At 35.9% G+C, this 13,284-nt stretch overlaps 1 protein-coding gene across 1 annotated transcript in view; it reads left to right on the top strand.

The window, feature by feature from the left end:
- Nucleotides 1-7,377: 7,377 nt before the first annotated feature.
- Nucleotides 7,378-13,284, top strand: part of LOC115221986 (USP6 N-terminal-like protein) — a 65,860-nt gene continuing 59,953 nt past the window's right edge. The window contains exon 1 of the mRNA XM_029792089.2: nt 7,378-7,523. The gene's annotated coding sequence lies outside the window, so the exon portion shown is untranslated. The remainder of the gene's footprint in view (nt 7,524-13,284) is intronic.

Below are 13,284 nucleotides of genomic sequence, written 5' to 3'. Positions count from 1 at the left end.
GGTCAGATCGGCGTTTAGTTCAGTGTTTGGGAAATGAGATATGGAGAGAAAAAAAAAAAGTTTCATTGGTTGATAACGCTCGTTCGTATTTACGTCACTGATTAAATAAACTGAATGAAAAAAATAATAAAAAAAAAAAAGGAACGGCGTGTCTCTGAGATAATGGTTGAAGTATGTTCGTGAATAAACATCAATTAGTTGAACGGTGTAGCATGTTTGTGTAAGCACAGCACCATTACACACACGCACATAGGATCGTCAGTAAATAATTAAAGAATGATAGTTATGACCGGTTCACAGGATTACCCACGGTTTCGCGTCCAAATATCGCTTAGCTTTACACACACCTCATCAGACCCAAATGACTGTTGGTTCGGTGGTTATAGGCCACCGGCTATTGGGGTCTGACGAGTCGTATGTAAAGCTAAGGCTTTATGGACACAAAACCCTGGGTAACCCTATGAACCGGCCATAATTAGCATTCTCTAAATTTATATATATATATATATATATTATATAAAAGGGCTTAGTAAAATAAATTACTTTGCCGCATACTGAACTCATTAGAAATAGTAGCTAAAAAAACTTTTTTAAAACTATTTCTAATACTTAAAGAAAACCTCTCTTTAAGTATTAGAAATAGTTTTAAAAAAGTTTTTTTAGCTACTATTTCTAATGAGTTCAGTATGCGGCAAAGTAATTTATTTTATTAAGCCCTTTTATATAATGTAATAATTTGAATTCGCCTTAAATGGTCCCTTTGCATACTGAATACTTGGTGAAATTGATTAATAATTAATTAATTTTACCCTCAATTGTTGAAATTATATATATATATATATAATATATATATATATATATATATAAATTTAATTAAAGGATGTATAAACCTCATGAAGGGATGATTTCATACAAGGAAATATTTTGGTGGAATGAATTTCCTTAAAATAATTGGTATATATAAAAATATAGTTTATCATCATCATCATTTAGCGTCCGCTTTCCATGCTAGCATGGGTTTGACGGTTCAACTGGGGTCTGGGAAGCCAGAAGGCTGCACCAGGCCCAGTCTGATCTGGCAGTGTTTCTACGGCTGGATGCCCTTCCTAACGCCAACCACTCCGTGAGTGTAGTGGGTGCTTTTTACGTGCCACCCGCACAGGTGCCAGACGGGGCTGGCAAACGGCCACGGACGGATGGTGCTTTTTACATGCCACCGGCACGAGGGCCAGGCAAGGCTGGCAACGACCACGATCGGATGGTGCTTTTTACATGTCACCTGCACAGAGGCCAGTCGGGGCGGCGATTTAAAAGAAGAAAAGAGAATGGAGACTAGGAAGTTAATAATTGTTTATTATTAACAGCAAATTGGTCTTCACTTACAGCTGTTTCGATTAGTATTCAATAATCATTAAATCTACATTGAGTCTGCTAAAATGAATTCATAAGCACTCAGATAACATCCAAATGTACATCTTTTTTCCTCTGATGATATTGCGCTCATGTCACATTGATGTAAATTTAATGGTTATTGAGTATCAATTGAAACAGCTGTAAGTGAAGATGACCAATTTTCTCTCTCTCTCTCTCTCTTTTTACTCTCTTTTACTTGTTTCAGTCATTTGACTGTGGCCATGTTGGAGCACCGCCTTTAGTCGAGCAACTCGACACCGGGACTTATTCTTTGTAAGCCCAGTACTTATTCTATTGGTCTCTTTTGCCGAACCGCTAAGTGACGGGGACGTAAATACACCAGCATCGGTTGTCAAACAATGCTAGGGGGACAAACATAGACACACAAACACATACATATATATATATATATATACATATATACGACAGGCTTCTTTCAGTTTCCATCTACTAAATCCACTCACAAGGCTATAGCAGAAGACACTTGCCCAAGATGCCACGCAGTGGGACTGAACCCGGAACCATGTGGTTGGTTAGCAAGCTACTTACCACACAGCCACTCCTGCTGTTAATAATAAACAATTATTAACTTCCTAATCTCCATTTTCTTTTCTTTATATATATATATATGTGTGTGTGTGTGTGTGAGTTAGAGTTTGAGAAACCAACTAAGGGATAGTACCTATCCATTATACTGCTGGTAGTGTACCCACTTATTTTTACCCAAGTGCTTGTTATTGCATGGCAAGCTCACAATTGAGTGTTATATATGGGCAGGGGTAAAAAATGGTTTACCCTTGATTTATGCGGCAAATAAGGAAGTGGAGAGGATATAAAATCGACAGACATCAGCCAGTAAACATTCCAGTATGTCTATTTATTCCAATGTATTGGATGAATCCACACACACATGTATTAGTAGTACAGAAACGAGCAGATCGTCAGTATATATATACCAGTCTTGAATGTAACCGGCTGAAACTGCAGGGATGATCTGGAACTCGACTGATGATAGAAGGCTCCGAATGACCACTCCTTGTTTTTTTCCTGTCCTTCTTTGTATCATCTAACTGTCTAGATGTTTTGTTGTCACCTGTTATGTTCTTGTTACATATATATATATATATATATATATATATATATATATACACACAAAAGGATTCCACTCAGTTTCTATCTATCAAATCTACTCAAAAAGTATTGGTTGGCCTAGGGTTATAGTAGCAGACACTTACTCAAGGTGCCATGCAGTGAGACTGAATCGGAAACCACTTGGTTGCAAAGCAAGCTGCTTAACCACAAAGGCCTGTGCCTATACAAAGTGTAAGTTGGTTAAGGTTTTACTGAGACTTCAACTCAGATTGCTGGATTCAGGCTCCCTCCAGAATGCTCACCTTTACACCACAGAACCTACTTATGAAGACAAAAAAACAAAAAAAACTGGCTGGAGCTCCTCTGCCAGGACATTCCAAAAGAAGCTCTAGGTTTTGAATTATTTAAAAAGAAAATCTAAGAACATTTTAAAAATATATTTAATCATGAATTAATTTTTCTATCTATTACCTTCGCCTTAGTGAAAGTGGAGGTATTGTTTATCAGTCGTGTTTGTTTGTCTGTGGACAAGATATCTCAAGAACCACTGGATGGATTCGGATGAAACTTTCAGAGATGTTTGGCCTCATGACTGGTACAAACTGATTAGATTTTGGGATTGATCTGATACTGGACAAGGATTCTGGATTATTTTTCCTGTTTTTCTACTTAATTTCTGAGAGCAGTCAGGTTCATTTTTAGTATTGTCGTTTGTGAGAGCAGTTGAGTTTATTTCAGATATTCTCATTTTAAAAATCATCTCTGGCTAATCATTGAGAGGACATTAGTGTTGCCTTGGTGGAGGTTTGCACTCTCTGAGTGCTCTTGTTTCACCATGACAAAAATAAGTTGTAAGCTCTCAGACTATATAAAAGGATTTATATAATTCTTTCTTATTTTTACACAAGGCCAGCAATTTTGTGGGGAGGGAGCAGTCAATTACATCAACGCCAGTGCTCGGCTAGTATTTATTTTATCAACCCTGAAAGAATAAAAGGCAAAGTTGACCTTGATGGCATTTGAACTAGGAACATAAAGATCCTGAATGAATGCCACACACTGTTTTACCAAGCAGGATAATGATGTTGCCAGCTTACTGCCTTAAAGAATAAAATAGAAATATTCTGTTTTTGATTCAACAGTCATTCGGAATGCTCACAGCAGCCATATTCCTACCACTCTATGTCATGCTGGTGAGACCCATATTGGAGTACGTGATTCAAGCCTCTTCTTATCTCCTCAAAGACATACATCATCTCGAAAGAGTCCAGAAGCTGGCTACCTGCATGGTTCTTGGTCTCAAGCATTTGTCTTATGAAGAAAGGCTGAAGACGCTCGACCTTTATTCTCTAGAAAAACGCCGCCGCCGTGGTGATCTCATTCTCGCTCACAACATCATAAGCGGAAAGTGTAACCTTTCGAAAGAGCTGTTCTTCACTCCTGCTCCAGAGAGTCAGCTGCGGGGTCACTCCAAAAAGCTCTATCTACGACGATTTCATCTCAATCGAAGGAGAGGGGCTATCTCCATCTGGGTTGTGGATCCATGGAATAAGCTGCCGGTTGAGAAAGTGAAGATGCCGATGATCGCTTGGTTCAAAGTCTCTCTTGACCAGAAATGGCCTGAACTCTTTGTATGACCACCCTCCCTGTACATAACTCCCTGTCTCCCTACATGGCCTTGCTTTTGCTTTTTGAGCCAAAAAATTAAATTAAAAATTCTATAATGTTTTGGTATTTTACTGAACTTCTCTATTTTTCAATGTTTAGGAAAGTCAAAGTGGATAAATCATTGGTAGGATTTGCTACAATTGTTTATAAAATCACAAATGTTGAAATGTTGATAATATAAAGCATTTTAGTACTTTACATAATTATCTACTATAATAATACTCTTGTGTTTTTCTCCATCACAACATATACTCTTTTACTTGTTTCAGTCATTTGACTGCAGCCATGCTGGAGCACCGCCTTTAGTTGAGCAAATCAACCCCAGGACTTATTCTTTGTAAGCCTAGTACTTATTCTATTGGTCTCTTTTGCCGAACTGCTAAGTTACGGACACAAACACACAAACATATACACACGCACTACATATATACGATGGGCTTCTTTCAGTTTCCGTCTACCAAATCCACTCATAAGGCTTTGGTTGGCCCAAGGCTATAGTAGAAGATACTTGCCCAAGGTGCCACACAGTGGGACTGAACCCGGAACCATGTGGTTGGTAAGCAAGTTACTTAGCACACAGCCACTCCCTGCACCTATAAACAAGAAAGGAAGGGGTGATGGCAAACTGTTAGTGTGAGTATATATGTGTATATGTAAAAGGGAGGTATGTGAATGTTTGTATGTGTGGACCAGCATTCTTTCTGTAACAAACGATGATCAATGTCACATCTCAATAGACAACTACTAGCTAACATTAATAAGTGTATTAATTTGATTTACCATCCATATTATTTATAAAATACTACAATTAGCTGTCATTTTTGATGGCACGGGGCCAGCTAGTTACTATATAACATACTACATAAATTGGCACATCATTCATGAGAGCGCTTCTCTGTGGCCACTCAACCTGCTAAAAATAACAGCTAAATTCCTTCGGAGACACATCCTTCCATGGTTGCTCATGTTCACTCGGCAGTAGGGTCCTCCTCTCCAACCCCATCTTGCTCTTCAGATGGTATTTGAAGTAAGATAGCAAACCGGGGCTGGAGACAAAGGACCCTGTCACAGAACCTTCCATTCTTGTTCTCATAACATGACCACCAACTAAATCTATTGTTCTCAATATGTCTATCCTTCTGGATAGTTATAAAAGCAAGAATACCCCAAGCAAAAATCAGTTGGTGACGACTCAATGAGTTCAGTCAAGACCATATGCCTGGGACGCATGCTTCTTAACCCCTTAGCCACGTCTGCCAATGAAGTTTTAAATTTCTGCCACGCAGATGTTATATTTATGATGGTATTGTGTTAAAAAATTACTTAACACTGTTCTGGTGTTTTCTGTTGCTGCATAATACTTTTGTATAATAGTCTTTGTTTAAAATTCATGTATTTTTTTTTGTCTTTGTAAACAACTTCAGCTTTCATTCAAATATCTTTTGTTTTATCTCCTTAGGCAGAAAATTAAATAACCATCACATCAGGTATGAGACTTAAAAATATAAACGGATTTATGGCAAAGATTATTTATAATCCCCTGAAAAAGATATTAGGATGAAAGATAAGGATACATCTAATAGTTAACATGCTAATTGATTTTCTCAAGATTTACTTTTATCATATAATTTTGCTTATTTTAAACTTTGTTGCTATTTTTTTTATTCCTACATCGTCACACCAGTAATAATTGTTTCAAATTTTGGCACAAAGCCAGCAAGCTGGGAGAGGGTTTAAGTCGCTTACTTTGACCCCTAGTGTTCAACTGGTACTTATTTTATCGAATTTTGAACTCAGAACATAAAGACGGACGAAATGCAGTTAAATATTTTTGCCCGTTGCGCTAACGAGTCTGCCAACTCGCCGCCTTCATCATCAAACCAATGATGATGATGATGGTGGTGGTGGTGGCGGCGGCGACGACGAAGAAGAAGAAGAAACTACTATTAAAATACGATTATAATTTTCCAGATGATCAACATCATCTTTCGAGCCAATATTCGTAATATTTACATTTATACTACAGATTAGAACAGAAGTTTCTAATTCGAATCGAGTCCGAGTCTGTGTATATTTCTAGGAGGAATAAAGACACCTGATGACCGTCAGAGACTAAACTGATCGAAAAGTCATGTAGAGATAAATATTAATTGTTAAGTAATATAGAAGTAAATATTGATCGAACAGTAATATAGAGGTAAATATTGTGATTACTACGAAGACTGCGAGATGGCAGAATCATTAGCAAGTCAAACGAAATGGTTAACGGCATTTCTTTTCTGGGTTCAAATTCCGCCAAGATAGACTTTGCCTTTTATCCTTTCAGGTCGATGTAATCGTCTAACCCTCTTCCCTAAAACTTCAAGCCTTGTGTCTATAGTAAAAAGGACTGTAAGTATACATTTCAAGCATAAGATTAAACATTGGAAAATGATACTTTTACTAAGGGCACCTATGTCATTGGCGAGCTGGTAGAATCGTTAGCATTTCAGGCGAAGTGCTTAGCGGTATTTCGTCTGCCGTTACGTTCTGAGTTCAAATTCCGCCGAGGTCGACTTTGCCTTTCATCCTTTCGGGGTCGATTAAATAAGTACCAGTTACGCACTGGGGTCGATATTATTGACTTAATCCCTTTGTCTGTCCTTGTTTGTCCCCTTGAGGGCAATAAAGAAATAAGAAACAATAGCACGCCAGGTGAAATGCTTAGCGGTATTTCGTCTGCCTTTACGTTCTGAGTTCAAATTCCGCCGAGGTCGACTTTGCCTTTCATCCTTTCGGGGTCGATTAAATAAGTACCAGTTACGCACTGAGGTCGTATAATCGACTTAATCCGTGTGTCTATCCTTGTTTGTCCTCTCTGTGTTTAGCCCCTTGTGGGTAGTAAAGAAATAGGCATTTCGTCTGCCGTTACGTTCTGAGTTCAAATTCCGCCGAGGTCGACTTTGCCTTTCATCCTTTCGGGGTCGATTAAATAAGTACCAGTTACGCACTGAGGTCGATGTAATCGACTCAATCCCTTTGTCTGTCCTTGTTTGTTCCCTGTATGTTTAGCCCCTTGTGGGCAATAAAGAAATAAATATTTAGAATAACGTCACTTGTATTTTCTTCCCACAAGTTTTATTATTCAACCAACAACGTACGCAACGTCAGTTTGGATTGTTTGTCTGAGGTAACTCTGTCGAATTTAACTTTGGAGTAATCTCCCTTGGAAGGGAGTCGTTCTCTCCAGGGATCAGGTGGCGCTGTTGGCCAGGGCACGTGACATGGAGGTATTCCCCGACTTTTCGTGATGCTGTCAGCTTCGATGCTTTTGGATTAAATTGGATTTAATATTTTTACATGTTGCCCAGGTATGGCTTCTTCTCAATTTCCTTTCTCATCAGCTACATTTCGAAACCGTTCTTCCCGTTGTTCAACCACGCTCGGCCCTCCTCCCCAGCCACGCAAATAGCTCTATATATCTCTTTGCTTATAATGTTCAGTTCAGTCATTTGCTACCGTGTGTCTCACACAGTAGCCACAGGTTCAGGCTTGAACTTTATACAATGTTCGAAATCCCAGCGCAAAAATATTCCCTCCACCGACTTCATTTCATTCCAGGTGAAATGCGCATGAAAATATCTCACAGTATGGTCGACCAGTTGCAAGTTATATCCTTCCAATATGATATAATTATATCAACAATTTCTGTAATCTACTTAAAACAAATACTCCTTCCCACCCGTTTTCCTCCCATTTTTCTACCATACCAATACTGTTAAGTTAAGAATTTAATTAAAACCCCCTATTACTAATCATTACACAATCCTGCAGAGTATATATACATTTGCAGCGTATATAAAATATCTATGTGTATATGTATCAGGTGTATATAATATATTATATGTGAAGCAGAGACTAGAATTGCCAACATAATTTCTCAAGTAGTGATGTGTATTCGTTCATATTTCTGTTACCCTTTCTATTCAGGGTGGGGCAGAATTTAACTAAAACCTGTCATTATTATCATTACACAATCCTGCTGAGTATATATACATTTGCAGTGTATATAAAATACGTATGTGTATATGTATCAGGTGTATATAATGTATTATATGTGAAGCAGAGAGACTAGAATTGCCTACATAATTTCTCAAGTAGTGATGTGTATATTCATTCGTTCATATTTCTGTTACCCTTTCTATTCAGGGTGGGGCAGAATTTAACTAAAAGCAAAAATGTGTTTTTAAGTAAAATTTTATTCACAATATTTGAAATTAATTTCGTCAAGCAATAAATAATAACTGAAAAAAAGTATTTCTAAAGTAATAGTAATAATAATAATAATAATAATCATGATAATAATGTGAATGATTAATCGTGTGACTATTTTAATTATATATATTTTTTTCCTTTTTGAAAAATACTGGATTTTTAAAATTGTAGGAAACTTACAAAATTGAAACATTTGGTGGTTTTTAAAAATTTATTTTTTAAAGGCCAGTTATATATACATTCCATTTGTAAACACATACTCAAATAGACAAGACATGCGCATCTACTAATATATATATATATATATATATATATATGCACACATACACGCATTCTTCTACAAGTTTTCATTGCTCTGAGTCCGCAAATATTTAAAGGTTCTTGAGTAATTAGCAATTAATTCAGCTAAATTACTATTTGCTAATTTAGATTCTAAAAAAAATAAAATAACCAAAAAAAACCCTTCCCGAAGCAAAACATTTCGGTTAAATAGACTATTGGCAAAATTCATATTTTCTTAATTTCAATTAAAACTAGGATCTGTTGATTGTTTATATTTTATTTTTTCTTGGTCTCAGAAGGAAAGGGATTGTTGGTCTAATAGTTGTATATATTTCGATGGTGATTGTCCATTAAATGGGAGTAGTTTATACTGTTTTGGGTCCTAGTGGAAATATAAGCTGCGATTTCGACTTTGATATTAATAATTTTGCCCTTTAAAAATCCACATAAAATGTTCTTTCCAGCTAAGGATTTAAGGCAGCGCATTCAAATGATTTAATTTTACGAAGTTGAACTGTTTAGAAAATGCCGTTAAGTTTTCTGGAAAACAAAATAGCTGATATTTTATCTGAACAAATCTTTGAGCAGAGGCCCCAAAGTTCAAGTCCTCTTAAAAGTCGAGGAAGTAGAATGATGACCTCCTCACTATCTCACACCTACATAGAAAACTATTTAATAAAACTTCTTAAATGTACTTATAAGGCTAGGTGCGTCAAACGATAATCATATATTTTTTACTAATAACCCTAATATATTTAGTTGGTTTTTAATACGAATGATTTACTAACGAAGCCTCTTTAGCTTATTTTTTTTTTTTTCGATACTAACCAAGTAAGTTACTATTTGTACTTCTATATGGAATGACGTCTAAATGTTTTCTCTCTCTCTCTCCTTATTAAACTTGAAGTTGGTTCTCGACATCTTCACGTATGTTTGCATTTATTGTTGTAGTATTTCTAAACTTAAGTAAAAAAAAGTGTCTCGCCTATTAATCATAGAATTCTTCTTCGTATGTCAGTGCAACTTTGGATATCAAATTAACATCTCAAGTTTTAATGTCATAATGGACTTATAGAATAGTAGTAGTAGTAGTAGTAATAATAATAATAATAATAACAAATGGGATGTTTTTCGTGAATTGACTGTTCTGATATTTCCATATGTAACATGTTACTTCACCATACACGTACAAATATAGAACAGTTTTTTTTTTTTAACTTTAAACAATTTTTTACTTCAAAAATAGTTTTTTTTTTCTTTTTTTGTTGTATTTTCCACGATTTCACACTTACGTAGATTTGAAGAAAAAAATTAGATTAACTGTAAGCACTTATATTTTCCTTCTTCTTTCAAACCAAACTGAAGAGTTTAATTATTCGCAAAAAACATTTTCCCGATAAACCTGAATAAAACGAATATGGTACAACGGAATCACTATTATTATTATCAAGGTCTTGTTTCCCTTATAAAAGTGTTTAGGTCATCTATTGAAGTTTGAGAGAAAAAAACTATTGACCATTTTCATATTAATAGCAATTTTATTTTAATGATAAATAACCTCAAACATAACGATACATACATACTAATACCATTCTGTGTCTGGGGATCCGACAAAAAAGTTTTGACTCTTTAATGGTTTTGCGTTATTAGTTTCCCATTTTTTGATAATAATTTATTTTTACCATTTTGTTCGTGTCTCTAATAAAAGTTTAGCTAATATTTTTATTGTTTTAACCGCCCTTGTTTTGTGTATAAATTGTTTTTTTAAAGTATTAAAGTGTCAGTAACTAGTTTCTCTTATATAATGGCTGCTCCACAAAGAAGGAATTTTCTCTGCTTTTTTATCAACAAGTAACTTTTCAGCACCAAAAACATTAGCAGAAAGGTGTAACTTTTATAAATATCTGTGTTTATATTATTTCTAATTTTGTTATGAATTTTACACATTCACACGCACCTACACCACTTGACCTAATGTATTTTTCAGTCTCGTTATTAAGTGGTGTCTAATTTATTCCTTGTTTCAATAAATGGTAACTACTGATGCTTTAGTTTCTCACTCGGTATTGGCTGTCAAAGTCATAGAACTGCCGAGATTCGCCTCTAAGCTTATGACCTAATTCCTTTTGACACTAACTGCTTTCTCCTACAAAATAGCATGTTTTTTCCCCCTTTTACTAGCACCATCGCACATTTTCTCTACTCGGTATGTCTTCACCAATCTCGTTGCATTAGTCAGTATTTCACAATATCTTTCATAGCTTCTTCGTTACTATTTCAACTTTCGTTGAAATTGGTGGGATCCACCTTCATTCAGCGTAAAGTATTTTCTAATATTTAAGCATCTATTTGAATAAAGCAAGATTTAATCACTGGGAAAGATATTTTTTTTTGTCATAAGGGGAAAAATAAGTTTAAGTAAAACATCGTTCAATAATTCTAGTTGTAACGTTTTTCTTAAACCTGTTCCAGGACCTCATATTTATGTCCATATTCTTATTCTCAAACCAAAAATGGGTTATACAAACGAGACAAACTTTCATTCCCCTGCTTGCATTGCTGGGTTATTCAGGACAGCAGCTACTCCAAATAAGAATTGATACAAGACAGGGTAACTCTAGTCTCAACTTTTATTGTACGTATTCTATAAACTGCACCCAGTCCACACTACACCGTGTGACACGCATGACAACAAAGTTAACCAGTTTTCTCTGTTGCTATGAGCGCAACACGATGTGAACTTAATGGGACCGTACAACTCATACCAGCATAGAAAATGGGTAAGAATTAGGATGATTATAAATCTCGAAGCATATTTAGATGCCTGTTTGAAATATTTAATCGTATCGTAAAATAGATATTATTTTACATAGGCTCAAGACCAAAAGAGTTTTTTGTAGGGGGGGAACAATCGATGAGGTCAGTAGTTCTCAACAATTTTTGGATCTTTTCGGTTTGAACGGCAGTTTTTTCTAGCGGTGTCATATGAAATTGTCACCCATAATTATGACCCTAGTATCGATCTATTGCATTTCAATCTGTTTTAGGGTTAGGGGTGGGGGAAGGGTATCTTTTTTCTTCACAAATGTAAATAAACCCAATCTGTTTCTTAAACGAGGGACATATTCATACGGCACAGAATGTTTTGTTTTTTTTACCTCGATGGACGTCAGTGATTGGTTGAAATTGCAGAAATTGAAGAAAAAAGCAACAAATATCTTACAAACCATAGAATTTTCTCAATAAAGCCAAGAGAAAAAGATGTTTTATAAACACATTCCACCAGTATACGAAGTTTAAAATTCTTTAGTTACCTAGAAACTATGTTAAAAACTGCCGTTCAAACCGAAAAGATCCTAATTTTTTTTCATCTATGGATCCCTTTGAGTGCTATTCTACTCTGGTGGATCCCTCGCCCCATAGCCTTGTAATGTTTAAAAACAAATTTATTGATACTTCTTTCAAAATTCCTATTTTGTTTTTCACCCATTCTCTTGTGTAAGTTTACAATAGAATTCTCAGGGAGAACATGTTTCGATGGTCGGAAACATGTCGAACTGTGTAAAGCGTTAGAGAAAGAAACTTACTTGTTTCCCGTAATAGAATACTATGTAGACCCCCAATTTACTATTTAGCTTCAATGGATCCCCAGAGGTCACAAGTATCCAGGTTAAGAACCGCTGGACTAAATCAATCCCTTTCCTTGACTGCTACATCGTTTTGTAGACCCCGCTTCCCTCCAGATGACTGAATGGCTAACAACTTGGTTTAAATTTGGAAAGTAAGGAACCTTAACTAAATACTGCAAGGTATTACTGTGTCTGATGTTCTAATGATGCTTCCAGTCCTTGGTTTGACAACTCTGTTACTAGTTTTGTAGCTGCTTGGCCTTGTCATTGCTATTACTTAGCTTCGACATCATCATATAATTTTGATATCTTCCACACACACACACACGTATATAATTCTCTAACTGGTTTCAGTTATGCTGGGGCATTGTCATGAAGGGTTTGGTTGAGCAGATCGACATCAGTTCATTTCCTAAGCCTGGTACTTATTCCATCGATCCATTTTGCTGAACTGTTAAATTACGGGGACGTAAACAAGCCAACAGCGGGCGACGCACACAAAGGCATACACGTCTGTCTGTTTGTGTGTGTGCGTGTGTGTATATATATTTTGTCTGGGGAGAGTCATACTGCTTTGATATCTAAAACACTCACCAGTTCAATTTCCACTCATATTTTTTCTTTTCCCAAATTTTCGTTGCTTTTGCAGCCTTTTCAACGGATGTTGACTCTTTCCAAAGTTGTATAAGCAACGAAAATTTTGGAAAAGAAAAGAAAAAATGTAAATATTAAATGAGTGTTTTAGATATTAAGTTAGTATGACTCCCAGGCACAACAAAACTTGTTTCAACATATGAATCCACATAAAGAATCTTGGAAAGCAGGTACAAAAACGAAGTATATATATATATATATATATATATGGCTGTGTAGTAAGTAGCTTGCTAGGCGAAGGAGTGGCTATGTAGTATGTAGCTTGTTTACCAACTACATGGTTCTGGGTTCA

Source organism: Octopus sinensis, linkage group LG19 (assembly GCF_006345805.1).
Source record: "Octopus sinensis linkage group LG19, ASM634580v1, whole genome shotgun sequence".
Taxonomy (NCBI): Eukaryota; Metazoa; Mollusca; class Cephalopoda; order Octopoda; family Octopodidae; genus Octopus; species Octopus sinensis.
Note: the sequence above shows the minus strand (reverse complement) of the source record. Positions and strands in the feature narration are given on the sequence as shown.